Source organism: Macaca thibetana, chromosome 4 (genome assembly GCF_024542745.1).
Source record: "Macaca thibetana thibetana isolate TM-01 chromosome 4, ASM2454274v1, whole genome shotgun sequence".
NCBI lineage: Eukaryota > Metazoa > Chordata > Mammalia > Primates > Cercopithecidae > Macaca > Macaca thibetana.
The window spans coordinates 82,807,621-82,827,390 of record NC_065581.1 but is presented as its reverse complement, the minus strand read 5'-3'; the positions used below and the strand labels follow the sequence as shown (position 1 = coordinate 82,827,390).

The window sequence follows — 19,770 nt, the reverse complement described above, 5'->3', positions numbered from 1 at the left end:
ATACACTCATGAAACCATTAACAAGATAATGACTATATCCATCACTTCCAAAAATGTTCTCTTGTTAGCTTGATTTTGAACATGTTAAGTTTAAGATAGCACATGATATTCAAATTGGGATTTTTGAGTAGTTATAGAGGTCCACAGTTCAGAGGAGAGATCTGACTAAAATAAAATTGGGAGTCATCGACATATGGAAGGCATATTTAAAGCCATAAGATTAGATGAGATCACCAATAGAGAAAAAAAGGTGTCCAAGAGTTGAACCCTGTGGCCTTTCAGGATTAGGACATTCCAGGTTTATTCAAATCCTAGAGAATAATTTGTGCCAAGGGACAAAAATCAGGACACAGGAATCTGCTGCCAAGTTCAAGTGCCATATTTGTTAGGAACAGAAACTAAGTAGAAAACCAAGGATGCCTGGAATGAAATGAGCCAAGAAAAAGAAGGATGAGAACCAAGCAAAAGTTGCTGGAAATTGCCTTGGATTTAATACAGACCATTAGTCAACATGAAAACTGAAGAAGTTAGTGTCTGATGATGACTTTGCAAAATAACAAAGTGATCTTCAGGAGAGAATAAGATGAGGAATTTAGGAGGTATGATAAGGCTTTTTCATCAGACCCTGCGGATTTGGAGAAAATGGAGCTGACCATGGACAAGTTATAAACTTGCCTAGCATTGATAAAGTATCAGCAGAGGCTGAAAACCACTAATTTTAACAAAGATAATCAGCATATTCAGTATTGTGTGGTGCTTATCTCCTTGGGAGCAAAAAGATAAGACTGGATTAATCCAAAATCAGAGATAAACTGACCAGGAGGAGCAGAGCAATAATGGGCCAAGAGTATTGAGGATGCAGGTAAAAGTGCTAAAATTACTGTATTGACCTTGTAATCCCAAGCTGATCAGGGAAGGGAAAAAAAAAAAAAAGGAGAGGGCTGGAAAATTGTCACAGGTAATGACAGAGGATCAGATGTGCCATAGAAACGTGCTGCTGAAAACAAGGTAGAATAAGCCCCTCTCCAATTACACTATGGAATGAGCCATGTAATATGTGATTATTGGTTTCTCCCTTCTGGACCTGGAGTGTCAGTTCTTCTAAAGCAGAGACTTCCCTTTAATCTCTGTTTAAACTTGGTGCCTAGGACAATGTGTTGGCATCCATAAAATACCGAATGGAATGGAGTTCAACATGTTTTTTAGGGTGGAACTGGTGGCATGATTTAAATTATCCAAAAGAGACAGAAATGAGAAAAGTCAGAAGCTGTTGTGTCCTGACTGTATACCCCCAAAATTCATATTTTGAATACCCCAAAGCGAAGTATAATGTAAGCCCAGAATCACTATAAATGATGAGATTCAAAAGTCAGAATTGAGATATACCCCAAAGAACATACCTTGCTATTGCCCTAGAGAATTTTAGTGTGTTTAATGCCTGTGTTCTTATTGATGCAGTTAAAGTGACCAACTATTAGCAACAAACCCCAAATTGTCCTTTGTACAAAAATAGTTTATTAGGTCAGGTGCAGTGGCTCATGCCTGTAATCCCAGTACTTTGGGAGGCCAAAGTGGGAAGATCGCTTGAGGCCAGGAATTTGAGACCAGTGGGCAACATAGCAAGACCATCTCTACAACGTGTTAAAAAGTAACTGAGTTACTTGGAGGATCTGGCTATGTGGCAGCTGAGATGGGAGGATTGCTTGAGCCCAGGAGGTCAAGACTACAGTGAGCTATGATTGTGCCACTGCACTCCAGCTGGGCAACAGTGAGACCCTTTCTCAAAAAAAAAGAAAAAGTTATTTGAAGTTATTTGCACTGTGTCTTTATTAGGCTTATATCCATATTTTTTATAACTGGAGGCCATACCATCAATAAAAACACATTTAGTGCATTAAAAAAGATGGATATGAGCAGTAACAAAAATACAGGCCAAATAACATTATCATTGTTATCGTCATTAATTATTTTAGAGACAGGGTCTCACTCTGTCACCCAGGCTGGAATGCAGTGCCTAATCATAGCTCACTGCCACCTTGAACTCTTGGGCTCAAGGGATCCTCCCACTCAGCCTCCCAAATAACCAGGAGATCCTTCAGCATGTGCCACCAAGTTCAGCTGATTTGTATTACTTTCTGTAGGGATGGGGTGTCACTGTGTTGCCCAGGCTGCTCTTAAACTCCTGACCTCAAGTGATCCTTCCAGCTTGGCCTCCAAAAGTGCTGAGATTACAAGTGTGAGTCTCCTCACCAAGCTGCCTTTTTTTTTTTTTTAAAGCAATGAGAGCTCACTCTGTAGCCCAAGCTGTTCTTGAATTCCTGACCTCAAGTGGTCCTCCTGCCTCAGCCTCCTGAGTAGCTGTGATTATTGATGTGAGTAGCCACACCTATACTAAATAATTTTAATCAACTACTTTTTTTTATTTTTTTTTTTTTTTGGAAACAGACGTGCTCTGTTGCCAGGCTGGAGTGCAGTGGTGCCATCTCAACTCACTGCAACCTCTGCTTCCTAGGTTCAAGCGATTCTCCTGCCTCAGCCTCCCAAGTAGCTGGGACTACAGGCGCACACCACTATGGCCAACCAATTTTTGTAGTTTTAGTAGAGACAGGGTTTCACCATGACCTCGTGATCTGACCGCCTCAGGCTCCCAAAGTCCTGGGATTACAGGTGTGAGCCACTGCACCCAGCCGCAACCTGTACTTTTGTATAAAAGTAGTTGATTAAGGCCAGGCATAGTGACTCACGCCTGTAATCCCAGCACTTTGGGAGGCCAAGGCGGGCAGATCACTTGAGGTCAGGAGTTCGAGATCAGCTTGGCCAACATGGTGAAACCCCATCTCTACTAAAAATACGAAAATTAGCCTGGCATGGTGGCATGAGCCTTTAATCCCAGCTACTTGGAAGGCTGAGGCAGGAGAATCGCTTTAACCCAGGAGGCGGATGTTGCAGTGAGCCAAGATCACGCCACTGCACTCCAGCCTGGGTGACAGAGCAAGACTCTGTCTCAAAAAACAAAATAAATAAAATAAAAACAAAAGTACAGTTTGGAAATTGTTGCTAATAGTTCATTAGTTTAATTGCTTCAATGAGAACATTAGCATTAAACACACTAAACTACTCTGGAACAATAGTAAGGTATACTCTTTGAGATATATCTTAATTCTGACTTGAATTTCATTGCTGATGGAGATTCTGAGTTTATACTACATTTCTTTTTCAAAAGTGAATGTACATTGACTAGCCCTTAAAAAAAAAAGAAAAAAGCAGCCAGGCGTGGTGGCATGCCTGTAATCCCCGCTACTCGGAAGGCTGAGGCAGGAGAATCGCTTGAGCCCAGGAGTTTAAGACCAGCCTAGGCACAGCAAGACCCCGTCTCAAAGAAAGAGAAGGAGAGAAACGGAGGAAGGGAGAGAAAAACAAAGGAAGGAAGGGAGGGAGAGAGGGAGACAAACATTGTTCAGTTTGGCCACATGCCCAGAAATATTAGGATAGTTTTGAAATTCATGGACTTGTCCCCACATATTGATATAGCTCACTTTCTTGAAGGATGTTGTTTGCTTTCAATTCAATCTGTTCCTCAGGAGATTGAACCATACTGATAGACTAAGTGTGTGATGATTCAGAAATATACTAAGGTTTGCATTCATTTGTTCATTGAACAAATATCCTGAATGCCTACCATGTATAGGTACTATCCTAGGCACGAAAGATACAGTAGTGAACCAAACAAAAACCTCTGCTCTTGTGGAACTTACATTGTAGGTAGACGAGAAGGACATTATATAATAAATTATAAACTATGTTAAAAAATGAGAAGTGACACAAAAAATAGAATATGAGATATTGGGAGTGTGTTTGGGGAGATAATTAGTATTGCAGTTTCAAATGGGGATTCTCTCATCTAAGAGGCAATTGAAGTAAATGGGGTTGACAGAATAGGCTTCAATGAAAAGGTGAGATTAATTAAGCAGAGATTTACATGTGTGCGTAGCTCAATCTCTCACCTAACAGAGGGTGAGAGATTGATCTGTGCATATATCTGGGAAAAGTGCATTTCCATAGCAGTGGCCCATAAGAAGGAGCATGCATAGTGAGAAAGGAAGCAAGGCATGCAGCTTATGTAGGGCTTAATGTGTCATTGAAAGGATTTCACTCTTAGTCAAATGGGAACCACTGTGAAAGAAAACACAGAAACTCCAAGTATGATTCACACACATCAAAATCTACGAACCCTACCCCTAGGGCCCAGATTGTGGCCTCTAAATACCACTTACCACTAAAAGGAAATAGATCTGAGACAGGAAATGTACAAGATGAGTTTGTTGTACCTTGCTATAGCAGGTAGCAAGACTGTTAAGAGTTGTGTTAAAAGAACTCAGGAGGCCAAGCACGGTGGCTCATGCCTGTAATCCCAGTGAGGACTTGAGGTCAGGAGTTCGAGACCAGCCTGGCCAACATGGTAAAACCCCAGCTCTACTAAAAATACAAAAATTAGCTGGGCATGGTGGCGGGTGCCTGTAATCCCAGCTACTCAGGAGGCTGAGGCAGAAGAATCACTTGAACCTGGGAAGCGGAGGTTGCAGTAATCCGAGATCTCACCACTGCACTCCAGCCTGGGTGACAGAGGGAGATCCATCTCAAAAGAAAAAAGGAACTCAGGAGTCAACTTGGAGAGTGTCTCACTTTCCAAAGATGGAAAATTTGACTATTATTGAGCTGTAATAGAGAAAAAGACATAAAATGTCTTCAAATCTATGAATTCAGAATGATGCTTTTAAAAACTGAATTTAATAGTGTTAAAGGATGCTAATCATCAGTTTCAGAACTGCAAATAAAGGGACTTTCCAATACCAACTGTACTGACATAATCAAATAAAAAGTGATAAAAAGTTTGTCTTTATTGATATATTCCAGTTAACAATGAAAAAAGATTGGCGTAATTCGATCATCATTTTGCAACATTCTAATGAATTAATATATATAGGCAATAAATATCAACAACTGCTAACATCCAAAAAAGAGGTGATGAAATATTATATGTCCCTGAAGAAAGAATTTGACACTGCCTATTTCAGACTCTTGTCTGAAAACAATAAAAATGAATATGAATTTGATAAAGCCTCTGGATATAATTACCAATTTACAGATGACAGAGGAAAATGTTAAACTACATTACAGAGATACAATCAGCAAAATCCAGACTATGGAAAACTCTACAAATGATTTCTATAACAAATAAATTGCAAGGAAAGAAACCAACAAGAGATGAATGGGTAACCTATAAATCAGGAAACTGAGAAGATATATCAACATTCTCAATGTTTGCATCCCAGTTGGATTCTCATTCAATATTGTAAAAAAAAAAAAAAGATAACATTTATGAGATACATGCTTAAATACAGGCTATTTCATGTATCAAAAAATAATTGGGACTTTGTTAGGTGTGATAATGGCATTGTGGCTCTTTTTGTTGTTAAAGAGGCTGTATCTTTTAGACATACTGAGTTATTTATGGATGAAATGATTTGATGTCTGAGATTTGTTTCAAAATAATGCAGAAAACAAAGGAAGTGGTTGAAGGGTATAGATGAAACAAGATTGGCCGGGTGCGGTGGCTCAAGCCTGTAATCCCAGCACTTTGGGAGGCCGAGACGGGCGGATCACGAGGTCAGGAGATCGAGACCATCCTGGCGAACACGGTGAAACCCCGTCTCTACTAAAAAATACAAAAAACTAGCCGGGCGAGGCGGCGGGCGCCTGTAGTCCCAGCTACTCGGGAGGCTGAGGCAGGAGAATGGCATAAACCCGGGGGGCGGAGCTTGCAGTGAGCTGAGATCCGGCCACTGCACTCCAGCCCGGGCGACAGAGCCAGACTCCATCTCAAAAAAAAAAAAAAAAAAAAAAAAAAAAAAACAAGATTAGCCTGAAGTTGATAATTGTTAATGTTGGATGATGGGCTCTTGGGAGTTTATTATACTCTTTCTCTATTTTTGTACTTGTTTGAAATTTATAGAATAAAATTTTTTTAATCTGTGAATTTTTTAAGTTGACTTAATTTCTAACAAGATACTGTGTTTCTTCACAATTTGATTTTATTGTGTTCTAGCTAGTGCTGTAACAGAACAGGGCCGTTTACTGCTGCCACAAACATAGCCCACCTGTCCATATAGATATATAATGTCTTCATGATTCTACAGTGCTCTCATGTGTTCTCCTAGTGATTAAATTCAGAGTATTCCAGTCAGAGCATATGCTTTAGAGACACTTTACATGCATTAAATGAAATAATGCAGACCAGGTGAGGTGGCTCACGCCTGTAATTCCAGCACTCTGGGAGGCTGAGGTGGGCGGATCACTGGATGTCAGGAGTTCAAGTCCAGCCTGGCCAACATGGTGAAACCCCATCTCTACTAAAAATCTAAAAATAGCCGGGCGCGGTGGCTCACGCCTGTAATCCCAGCACTTTGGGAGGCCGAGGCGGGCGGATCACAAGGTCAGGAGATCGAGACCATCCTGGCTAACACGGTGAAACCCCGTCTCTACTAAAAATACAAAAAAAAAATTAGCCGGGCGCAATGGCGGGCGCCTGTAGTCCCAGCTACGCGGGAGGCTGAGGCAGGAGAATGGCGGGATCCCGGGAGGCGGATCTTGCAGTGAGCCGAGATCGCGCCATTGCACTCCAGTCTGGGGGACACAGCGAGACTCCGTCTCAAAAAAAAAATAAAAATAAAAATAAAAATAAAAATCTAAAAATACAAAAAATAGCTGGGTGTGGTGGCAGGTGCCTGTAATCCCAGCTACTCGGGAGGCTGAGGCAGGAGAATCACTTGAACCCGGGAGGTGGAGGTTGCAGTGAGCCTAGATCATGCCATTGCACTTCAGTCTTGGTGATAGATGGAGACTCCATCTAAAAAAAAAAAAGAAAAAGAAATAATGCATATAAAATGTTTAATATAGTGCTTGTCATCATGCATTAGCCATAACTGTTAATAAAATTGGGTGTTTCAATGCATATCAGTAAACACAATATTGTGAGCCACTACGTTCGAATAAGTTAAGTCCATCAGATTCCTTCAGTTAAAAAAATTTGTGATCTGTGAAGTCAGGAGTTTGAGACCAGCCTGACCAACATGGTGAAACCCCGTCTCTACTAAAAATACAAAAATTAGCCAGGCGTGGTGGCACGCTTCTATAATCCCAGCTACTCAGGAGACTGAAGCAGGAAAATCGCTTGAACCCGGGAGGTGGAGGTTGCAGTGAGCAAAGATCATGCCACTGCACTGCAGGCTGGGCCACAGAGTGAAGACTCTTGTCTCAAAAAAAAAACAAAAAACAAAAAACCCCAGCACGGCATGGAGTGATGGCTCACACCTATAATTCCAGCACTTTGGGAGGCCAAGACACACAGATGACTTGAGCCCAGGAGCCTCCCAAGTAGCTGCAACTAGCAGGCACATGCCACCACACACAACTGGCATTTTTTTTTTTCTTTTTTCATGGAGACAGGGCCTCTCTCTTTTACCCAGGCTGGTCTCAAATTCCTGGACTCAAGTGATCCTCTCACCTCAGCCTCCCAAAGTGCTGGTGTGCTCCCACTTCACTTGGCAAGGTGAAGAACTCACAGCTGGAGAGTTTAATGCCAGCAAAGGATGTTTTGAGAGATATGTGTGTGTGATTATATATATATATACATATAAAATATATACATATATGTGTGTGTTACATATATATAACACACACCTATAATATATATATTATATACATTATATATATATATATTTTTTTTTTTTTTAAGAGACAAGGTTTCTTGCTGTTGCCCAGGTTGGAGTGCAGTGGCTTGATCACAGCTCACTGTAGCTTCTAACTCTGGGCTCAAGCAATCCTGCTTCAGGTTCCCAAGTAGCTGGGAGTACAGTAATATGTCACTATGCCTGGCTTCAACGTAATAAAACTTTCCAAAATATACTTTTTATATTTCAACATATCTTCCATACATATCTCTTAATAAAACGCCATCTCTATCTTAAGATGCTTTTACTCGAATATAACATCAAACCCAAAATGGCTTAAACTATACAAATTTTTTTTTTTTTGGAGACAGCGTCTCGCTCTGTCACCAGGCTGGAGCGCAGGGGCATGACCTTGGCTCACTGCACTCTCCGCCTCCCAGGTTCAAGCGATTCTCGTGCCTCAGCCTCCCAAGTAGCTGGGACTACAGGCGAGCGCCACCAGGTCCAGCTAATTGTTGTATTTTTTAGTGGAGACGGGGTTTCACCATGTTGGCCAGAATGGTCTCAATCTCTTAACCTCGTGATCTGCCCGCCTCGGCCTTCCGAAGTGCTGGGATTACAGGCGTGAGCCACCGCGCCCGGACCTTTTTTTTTTTTTTTTTTTTTTTTTTTCTTTTTCTTTTTTTTTTTTGAGACGGAGTCTTGCCCTGTTGCCAGGCTGGAGTGCAGCGGCTCCATTTCTACTCCGCAACCTCCGCCTTCCGGATTCAACTTTCACCTCCCGGGTTCAAGCGATTCTCGTGCCTCAGCCTCCCGAGTAGCTGGGATTACAGGCGCGCACCACTAAGCCCAGCTAATTTTTGTATTTGTAGTAGAGACGGGGTTTCACCATGTTGGCCAGAATGGTCTCGATTTCTTGACCTCGTGATCCGCCCACCTCGGCCTTCCAAAGTGCTGGGATTACAGGCGTGAGCCACCGCGCCCAGCCCACGTTTTTTTCTTTTATGAGACGGAGTCTCTCTCTTGTCGCCCAGGCTGGAGTGCAGTGACATGATCTTGGCTCACTGCAACCTCTGCCTCCCGGTTCAAGTGAGTCTCCTGCCTCAGCCTCCCGAGTAGCTGGGATTACAGGTGCCCTCCACCACACCCAGCTAATTTTTGTACTTTTAGTAGAGACGGGATTTCGCTATGTTGGCCAGGCTGGTATCGAACTCCTGACCTCAGGTGATCCGCCCGCCTCGGCGTGAGCCACCACACCTGGCCAAATTTCTTAGCTCTTGTAAAAGGAAGCTCAGAGGTAATGAAAGTAAATTGATGTAAGGGCTCAGTTATTATATTAAGAACCCAGATTTGTTCCATTTTCCGCTCCATCATCCTAGGTCTGTAAGTTTTGCCCTCAGGATGGCTTCCCTCATGGTCACAAACTGGTGGCAGTAGTTCCAGACATCGTTTCCAGACACAACGTTAGCCAGAGGAAAGGAGGGATTATCTCTTATTTTATTCTTCTTGAGAATGAGGAAATCTGTTCCAGAAATTTCTGACAGACCACACTTCACAGCTCATTTACCAAGATTAGATCATATATCCATTACTAAACTACTTACTATGAAGGAGAATGGCATTACTATGATTGATGTGAACCAATCATTTGGGGACAAAATGAATGTTGGGGTGTCAACCACCATGGCTAACACGACATCTTATGCACTCCTTTTTTTTTTTTTTTTTTTTTTTCCGAGATGGAGTTTCACTCTTATTGCCCAGGCTGGAGTATGATGACATGATCTCGACACTGCAACCTCCACCTCCCAGGTTCAAGCGATTCTCCTGTCTCAGCCTCCCGAGTAGCTGGGATTACAGGCATGCACCACCACGCCTGGCTAATTTTGTGTTTTTACTAGAGACGAGGTTTCTCCATGACCATCAGGCCAGTCTTGAACTCCTGACCTCAGGTGATCTGCCTGCCTCGGCCTCCCAAAGTGCTGGCATTACAGGCTGAGCCAACGTGCCCGGCCTTAAACACTCTTCTACCTGAGTATAAGTGACTAACTGGGGCTGGGCACGGTGGTTCACACCTGTAATCCTAGCAGTTTGGGAGGCCAAGGCGGGTGAATCACTTGAGGTCAGGAGTTGAAGAACAGTCTGGCCAATATGGTGAAACCCTGTCTCTACTGAAAATACAAAAAAGTTAGCTGGGTGTGATAGTGCATGCCTGTAATCCCAGCTACTCGGGAGGTGCTTGAACCCAGGAGATGGAGATTGCAGTGAGCCAGGATCAGGCCAGCTCATTTAATTTCTATCATGACAATTGTCAACATTATTAAAAATTCTCCTACTCATTCTTTTCATTGGCAATATTGAGAGCATTTTCTTTTATTCTTTTTTTATCCTTTTTTTTTTTTTTTTTTTTTGAGACGGACTCTCACTCTGTCACCAGACTAGAGTGCAGTGGCGTGATCTCAGCTCACTGCAACCTGTGCCTCCTGGGTTCAAGCAATTCTTCTGTCTCAGCCTCCTGAGTAGCTGGGACTACAGGCATGTGCCACCATGCCCAGCTAATTTTTGTATTTTTAGTAGAGACAGGGTTTCACTATGGCCAGGATAGTCTCGATCTTTTGACCTTCAGATCTGCCCACCTCGGCCTCCCAAAGTGCTGGGATTACAGGCGTGAGCCACCGCGCCTGGATTATTTTTTAATTTTTTTTTTTTTTTTTTTTGAGACAAAGTCTCACTTGGTTGCCCAGGCTGGAGTGCATGCCACCACACCCGGCTAATTTTTGTATTTTTAGTAGAGATGGGGTTTCATCATGTTGGCCAGACTGGTCTCGAACTCCTGACCTCAAGTGATCCACCTGCCTCGGCCTCCCAAAGTGCTGCAATTACAGGTGTGAGCCACCGTGCCCGGCTGCATTTTATTTTTGTAGATATTAAATGGTTATTTAATCAATTTTAGAAATTCAGGTTGCCTTGAATTTTATCAGGATGACAAAGTTTACAGTAATAAATAGTCCAAATGTTTAATGGTACACTGGTTATCTCTGGACAGTAGAATAATCTCTAGCTAGTGGGTTTATATTACCATTAAAAAATTAAACCTCTCTGGTAGTCTATCCTCTCATATCCATTTGCAGTCATTCTAGTCTACACTACCCCCCAACATGGCCCTCTCTCTCTCAATCTTTCCACGCACAGTCTACAGGGATAAGAAACTACCCCCATATCCTCGACCTTTTTTTGTGGGCATGCATTTCTTCCACCTCCTTGCCCTAATTAAAATCTGATTCTTCCCTCCTTAGGGTACTGCCTTCTCTTGCTGCAGCTTGCTTCCTTCCTCAGGTATGAAGTTAAGGTTAGTATCTTCCTTGCCCTGTACTGCCACTTCTTTTTTTTTGAGACACAGTCTTACTCTGTCACCCAGGTGGAGTGCAATGGCACAATCTTGGCTCACTGCAACCTCCCTCCCAGGTTCAGGAGATTCTTATGCCTCAGCCTCCCTAGTAGCTGGGATTACAGACGCATGTCACCACACCCAGCCAATGTATGTATTTTTATTTTTTTATTTTATTTTATTTTTTAAGATGGAGTCTTGCCCTGTTGCCCAGGCTGGAGTGCAGTGGCACGATCTCGGCTTACTGCAGCCTCCAACTCCCAGGTTCAAGTGATTCTCTGCCTCAGCCTCCCAAGTAGCTGGGATTACAGGTGTGTGCCACCACACCCAGCTAATTTTTATATGTTTAGTAGAAATGGGGTTTCACCATGTTAACCAGGCTGGTCTTGAACTCCTGACCTCAAGTGATCCACCTGCCTCTGCCTCCCAAAGTGCTGCAATTACAGGTGTGAGCCACCATGCCCGGCTTAATTTATGTATTTTTAGTAGAGACAAGGTTTCGCCCTGTTGGCCAGGCTAGTGTTGAACTCCTGGCCTCAAGTGATCTGCCCGCCTCAGCCTCCCAAAGTGCTGGGATTACAGGCGTGAGTCACCATGCCCAGACTCCCTACTGCCACTTCTTAACAATTACTCCTCCATCTTTATGTAAAACCCCTTGATCTTTTCATGTTCATGTCACCTGGCTTGTCACCTTTTGTCTTACTTCAAGGCTATCATTTTCCTACTTGGTGGTTACTGCCCCTTACTAATTTTGAAGAGTTTGAGACCAGGTTCGTGGCTCTATTCTGTAACATCTATTTCTAATATTCACAAGTCAATGTCCAAACAATTTGGTTTATTATTTCTTTGACTTCCTCCACTTTCTCCCTCCACTTCCTCCCTTTTTACCTGGGATTCCACTGTCCCATAGAGAGCCATGGATAAAATTCAAGAAGTCTGTGAACTTGGACAGGGGAAAATATGTATACTTTTACTAAACACTAACTGAAATTTAGAATTTCCTTCAATAACAAATGTAGACTGTACACCACAGTAGTACTAGCAATATCTATGGGTTTGTCACCAATAGAAAGCACAGCTGTTTTTTTCCAAAGAGTCATCTGCATCCCCATGTTTATCGCAGCACTATTCACAATAGCTAAGATATGAAATAAACCTAGGTGTCCAACAACAGATAAATGGTTAAAGAAAATTTGGGCTGGACACAGTGGCTCACACTTGTAATCCCAGCACTTTGGGAAGCTGAAGTAGGAGAATTGCTTGAGCCAAGGAGTTCAAAACCAGCCTGGGCAACGTAGCAAGAATCCATCTCTACAAAAAATTTTAAAAATTAGCTAAGTACAGTAGTGTGCGCCTGTAGTCCTAGTTCCTTGGGAGGCTGAGGTGGGAGTATCACTTGAGCCCAGGAGATTGAGGCTGCAATGAGCCATGCAGTGAGCCATGATAGCACCACTGCACTCCAAGCTGAGCAACAGAGCAAGACCCTGTCTCAAAAGAAAAAAAAAAAGGAAAACGTGGTGTATATATACACAATGAGCTACTATTCAGTCATAAAAAAGATTACATCATGTCATCTGCAGTAACATGAATGGAACCGGAAGACACTATGTTAAGTGAAATAAGCCAGGAACAGAAAGTTAAACACAACACATTCTCACTCATGTGGAAACTAACAAAAGTTGATCTTGCCGGGCACAGTGGCTCACGCCTGTAATCCCAGCAATTTGGGAGGCAGAGGCAGGTGGATCACCTGAGGTCAGGAGTTCGAGACCAGCCTGGCCAACATGGTGAAACCCCATCTCTACTAAAAATACAAAAATTAGCCAGGTGCGGTGGCGGGTGCCTATAATCCCAGTTACTCCGGAGGCTGAGGCAAGAGAATTGCTTGAACCCAGGAGGCAGAGGTTACAGTGAGCCAAGATCGCGCCATTGCACTCCAGCCTGAGGGACAAGAGTGAGACTTCGTCTCAAAAAAAAAAAAAGTTGATCTCATAGAAGTAAAATGTAGAACAAAGGATACTAGAGGTTGGCAGGGCTATGGGAAATGGGAAGATAGGGGAGATTTGTTAAAGGATATAAAATTAAGGCTGGGTGTGGTGGCTCATGCCTATAATCCCAGCACTTTGGGAGGTCAAGGTGGGTGGATCACCTAAGGTCAGGAGTTTGAGATCAGCCTGACCAACATGGAGAAACTCTGTCTCTACTAAAAATACAAAAAACTAGCTGGGCATGGTGGTGCATGCCTGTAATTCCAGCTACTCGGGAGGCTGAGGCAGGAGAATCGCTTAAACCTGGGAGGCGGAGGTTGTGGTGAGCCGAGATTGCACCACTGCACTCCAGCCTGGGCAACAAAAGTAGAACTCTGTCTCAAAAAAAAAAAAAGATACAAAATTATAGCTAGGTAGAAGGAATAAGTTCTAGTGTTCTATACCACTGTGGATGACTATAGTTAAACAATAATATATACTTTCAGATAACTTGAAGGAGGATATTGAATGTTCCTAAACACAAAGAAATGATAAATGTTTGAGATGATGGATGTGCTAATTGCCCCGATCTGATGACTATACATTATATATATTGAAACATCACTATGTACCCCCACGAATATGTACAATTATAATATGTCAACTTAAAAACATTTAAAAGTGAAAAAAAAAAAATCCAAAACACACAAGGAACTGAGCCAGCATGAATAAGAATTAGCAAAATCTTCAAACCTCAAGACCAGACTCACAAGGACTTCAGATACAGAAATTTTAAATAAAAATTATGAAATGAGTATGTTAAAATGTGTAAAGAAATAAAGGGAGACATTGGTATATGATACAGAAATAAAAGACCATCAAAAATAATTCATATGATATGAAAACAATCAAATAGACATTCTGGAATAAAACATATATAATGGACAGGAGTGAATATCCCTAGGCTCCTGACCTCTCTGCATTTACAAGTAGTCTGAGCGAGAAAATGCTGGAAGACCTCAGAAGCCAAGTGGAAGCCCCAGAGTGAAGCCAGGAGGGCCTTCATTTCAGACTCAGCAGCTGCCCACGGTCGTAGTTGACACACTGCTGTAGCATGTGTGCTGTCTGAACACTGACTGGCCACCCCCACAGCCCAGAATGCTGGCATCATCTGTACTATCAGCCCAGCTTCCTGATTGGTGGAAATGCTGATGATTAAGTCTGGAATTAATATGGCTTGTCTGAACTTTTGAGTACCACGCAGAGACTATCAAGAACGTGTGCACAACTCTGGAAAGCTTTGCTTCGAACCCCAATCTCTAGCGGCTAGTTGCTGTGGCTCTGGACGCTAATGGGCCTGAGATACGAACTGGGCTCACACAGAGCAGTGTCCCCATGGAGGTGGAGCTGAAGAAGGGAGCCACCTTCAGATCACACTGGATAATGCCTACATGGAAAACTATGATTAGAACTTCCTGTGGCTGGACTACAAGAACATTTGTAAGGTAGTGGAAGTCGGCAGCAAGATCTACAGATGTAATAACTTATTTCTCTGCAGGCAGAGCAGAAAGGTACTGACCTCCTGGTGATAGCAGTGGAAAATGGTGGCTCCTTGGGCAGCAAAAAGGGTGTAGACCTTCCTGGTGGCTGTGGACGTGCTTGCCATGTCAGAAAAGGACATCCAGGATCTGAAGTGTGGGGTAGGATTGGATGTGGATATGGTGTTTGCCTCTTTCATCCACGTGGCATCTAATGTCCATGAAATTAGAAAGGCAATTATTGCACATTGGAGCAAGCTGCCCACTTGCCCACCGGAGTTAGGCTCTTACCTTCCCACAGGAACTAAGAGTCACAGCTATTTTTATATATCTTACAGTTCAGATCAGACACAAATATGTAAACCTCTACATTACTTCTATGTAGAAATTATGTTTCTCTTTAAGCCTGTCACAGATTTTGTTATTTAATGCAAAGAAGCACATATATTACTATGGGACACTTTTGGTTTGTTTAAATATTTTGATAGTTGTATATTAATGTAAAGGGTTTCATTTGTAATCTTGTACAGACGGTCCCCAACTTACAATGGTTCAACTTATGATTTTTCATCTTTACAATGGTGTGAAAGCAATGCATTTTCAGTAGAAACTGTAGGTCAAATACTCATAAAATCATTGTGTTTTTCACTTTACTGCAATATTTAATAAAGCATATGAGATATTCAACATTTTAACTTTGCGTTAGATGATTCTGCCTAATTATAAGATAAAGTAAGTGTTCTGAGCACATTTAAGGTAGACTAGGAAAACTATGATATTCAGTAGGTTAGTTATATTAAATGCATTTTCAACTTACAATATTTTCAGTGGGGTTTATTGGAACATAACTTCATTGTAAATTGAAGAGCATCTTTTATGCATTTTAAAATATTTTTTGAGAAGGGGTCAATAGGCTTCATCAGACTGGCAAAGTCGTCTATGGCAAGAAAAGTTAAGGACCTCTGCATTTCATATCAAATTCTACTTGTTTTTAACTTCCCTTCCTATCCAGCCTAATTTCAAGGTTTATTGGTGGCTCTCTCATGCAATATTCCCAACTTCCTTACCTGTCTTCTTTCCTGGGCAACTACTGAAATCACTTTTGCAAAAATTATAACAATGAGAGAAATCTAACATAACTGACTCTATCTTGCTTCTAACCTCACAAGGCCTAACTACTCTTGCTCATTCTCGGGCACAGTTCAAACTAACTATGGGAAGAATTTAGTTGATAGTTTAAAGCAAGGATGATAGCAGTCCCTTCTTAAAACTAACCCCTTATTGTTCAGGAACCAAAACTGCCTCCCTAAAGCTAATGAAAGTCCACAATGTTAGAATTATGGGAGTGGCCTGAATTCTGTGAAGACGTAGACACAGTTAAACGATAACAAGCCATTGTTCCCTAGCTTACTTTTCTGTAAGTGTTTACTGTTCAGGAGTTACATAGCTGGAGGTCACAAGATTTGTAACCCTAATTGCTCCTATAAATAACATTACCATTGTAAAATCTAAAACTGGTCTTTGAGATATTTTTCAGACTTCGGCATCCTGGCAGATGCTAGCTGTACCTGTGGCCCATGCCAAAGAACTGACTCTATGGGTCCTGTGATTCCCTGACACCCCCCCACCCCATGCAGAAACTGATTCAGGGCACAAAGACAGTTTCAAAGTCCCTATGATTTCATCCCTAATCAATCAACAGCATTCATTCTCTAGACCCAGCCCACCAAATTATCCTTCAAAACCCTAGCCTCTGAGTTCTCTGGGAGGAAGATTCAAGAAATATCTCCCATCCTTCCATCCAGTTGCCTTGCTACAATTAAACTCTCTGCTGCAACACTGCTATCTCATTGTATTGGCTTTTCTGTGCAGTGGGCAAGAAGAATCCATTGGTCTGTAACACTACCTGGAAAAACCTAGCTATGGATTGATTCAACCAATTGCCTTTCCCAATAACATGCCAGTATTACTGAGCCTTGCTGCCTAAATCATATGGCAGCGCAGACTTATGCCACCATAAATTTATGGTCTCCAACTCAACCAGGTTCTCAATACTACAGGCAATTCTTGTTTCCCTTATCAGTTTTCTTTCTTTTTTTTTGAGACGGTGTCTCATTCTGTCACTCAGGCTGGAGTGCAATGGCATGGTCTCGGCTCACTGCAACCCTGCAACCTCCGCCTCCCAGGTTCAGTGATTCTCCCACCTCAGCCTCCTGAGTAGCTGGGACTACAGGCACGTGCCAACACACCCAGCTAATTTTTGTATTTTTAGTAGAGACAGGGTTTCACCATGTTGGCCAGGCTGGTCTCAATCTCCTGACCTCATGATACATCTGCGTCAGCCTCCCAAAGTGCTAGGATTACAAGCATGAGCCACCGTGCCCAGCCACTTTGTCAGTTTTTGTTCCTCAGACTTCCTTTCTCCTCCACATCTCTTCACTCCTTCCTCCCCTATCTCAATTCTTTCCTCACCTAAAAATATGGTTTTACCTCCCTCTTCATGGAGAATTTTGATGTTGTCAGACAACACAATTTCCTTACACCAGTTTTCACATGTATCCACTGTTTTTCATTCCCTCTCACTACAATAGAATGGTGTCCTCTGGGGTAAGGCAAATTTCTCCTCCAGTGCTCTGAATCACATTCATTCATTCATTCATTCATTCAACAAATACAGAATTTACTAGTTTGTTATAGGTTGAATTATGTCTTCCCAAAAAAGATATGTTGAAGTCTTAATCCCTAGTACCACAGAATGGAAATAGGATCATTGCAGATGTAGTGAGTTAAAATGAGGTGACGCTGGAGTAGGGTGGGTCCTAATCCAATATGACTGCAGTCTTTATAACAGAGGGCCATAAAAAAGACAGACACAGAGAGAACATCATGTGACGATAAAGGTAGAGGTTGGAGTTATGCACTATAAGCCAAGGAATGTCATAGATTGCCTGTATACCACCAGAAGCTGAGAAGAGGCAAGAAAGGTTTCAGAGGGAGCATGACTCTGCCAACTTTGATTTCAGACTTCTAGCCTCCAGGACTGTGAGATAACAAATTTTTGTTGTTTTGAGCCACCCAGTTTGTGGTACTTTGTTATAAAAGCCCTAGGAAACTAATGTGCTATTATCAGCACAAAACAGTAAGCAAAACAAAGATCCCTGCCCTTGCTGTAGAGCTTAACTGCCCTTCTAAAAGCCTAGACATATAGATTATCTCTTTTTTATCCTCTGTTTTCTACTTCTCCCTCTCTTCTGGCTCCTCTCACTTTTAAATGTCCCAAATCTCTTTATATAAAAATTTTAATATTCCTTGCCTTCAAGTTTCCTTCTAGCTACCAAGTTATTCCACAGTCTTCTTTTACAGTCACATTTCTTGAAAGAGTTGTCTACACCTGCCTTGTATGCTGATCTACTCACATTGTAGCCCACTGCATTCTCATCTTTGCTTCCATCACTCCACTGAATTTGTCCTTGCCAACGTCAACAGTTAACAGTCTTAGCCACCACCTTTTTTTGCCTTGATTATTATAGTGCCCTCTATATTGGTCTTTTTGCCTCTGCTGTGGCTCTCAAAGTGGAATTCATGGGCAGATGACCTGTGCAGTCACCCAGGGCTTCACACTCAAAGGGCTCCATGCTTGGTTTTAAGCTCTACTATTGCCAACTTGAAATTCTTAATATTTTATCTTTAAACTTGTATTTTGTAAGTGAAGCCCAATGGGACAATAGAGCACATGTGTGAGCAGGGGAGATATATGCAATATGTGTGCCTACCATTTTTTGCTGTTCCATTTCCATACAGTAGCCATGATGCCTCATGAGCACAGGATTCCAGTGGACCCATGATATGTGGGAGTTCAGTAAGTCTCGAAGTGAGTACAAAAGAAATGTGCTGAGTCTCGGTGAGCACAGAAAAGCCATGCTTTCCACTGGGGAATCAGATCTTGCTTTGAAGAAACAAAGAAGGCAATGACATTCTAAGAATCTTCAGGGCAGGAGTGGTGGCTCATGCCTATAATCCCAGCAATTTGGGAGGCTGAGGTGGGAGGATCACCTGAAGTCAGGAATTCAAGACCAGCCTGGTCAACATGGCGAAACCCCATCTCTACTACAAAAAATTAGCCAGGTGTGGTGGTGCACACCTGTAATCCCAGCTACTCGGGAGGCTGAGTCAGGAGAATCTCTTGAACTCAGGAGATGGAAGCTACAGTGAGCCGAGATGGCACAACTGCACTCCAGCCTGGGTGACAGAGCAAGACTCTGTCTCAAAAAAACAAAAAACAAATGTTTCTGAGACTTGCCAGAGCCTTCCCTTACAGTTGCATTTTACACAATGATACTCAAAAGGAAAAAGGGATTGGGAATCCAGCCTGCACTCTGCCTGTCCTGCTTTGCATCCTGACGTGGGGGTGCAGTAATGACCTTACACCACGGAAAAGAAGCCACTATTTTGGGGCCCCCACTTGATAGTAGTGTGTCTAATCTCCAAAGTGCATGCAAATCAATTTAGGATCTGCAGATTCTTCTTTTATTGGTATGAGATGAGACCTGAGGTTCCTCATTTTTGCGCACTCCCCAGGGGTGTCCATGCTGTGTCCAAGGACCACATTTTGAGTAACCAAGCTTTAGAGGACCTTGCTCTTGGATTTCTTATGCCATGCCACTTTGACATGAAAACCCATTTTCAGCTAGGCATAGTGGCACATGCCTGTAGCCCCAGCTACTCAGGAGGCTGAGGCAGAAGGATTGCTTGAACCTAGGATTTCATGTCCAGCCTGAGCAACATAGCAATACTCTATCTCTTAAATACACACACACACACACACACACACACACACACACACAATTCTAGTTCAGTTACCCAGGACTACGTATTTTCCTACTCAAACAGTTGAAAGTTCACTTCTAACTGTTTGCTGGGAGGAGAGGGAATGGTGAATAGAACTTGGATTACTAGGACAGAGTGTTCAGATGTATATGGACAAAAAGCCCTTTTTGGATAGGGTGGAGTTCAGGGTGGGAAAAGAAGGGGAGCAGGCTTGAAGTTATGTGCCTACATTGAATTCTCTTTTTTTTTTTTTTTTTTTCTTTGATGGAGTCTCGCTCTGTCGCCCTGGCTGGATGGCTGGAGTGCAGTGGCACAATCTC

At 42.5% G+C, this 19,770-nt stretch overlaps 1 pseudogene; it reads left to right on the top strand.

The window, feature by feature from the left end:
• Positions 1-856: 856 nt before the first annotated feature.
• On the top strand, positions 857-15,318 carry LOC126953415 (pyruvate kinase PKM-like; annotated as a pseudogene).
• Positions 15,319-19,770: the final 4,452 nt, after the last annotated feature.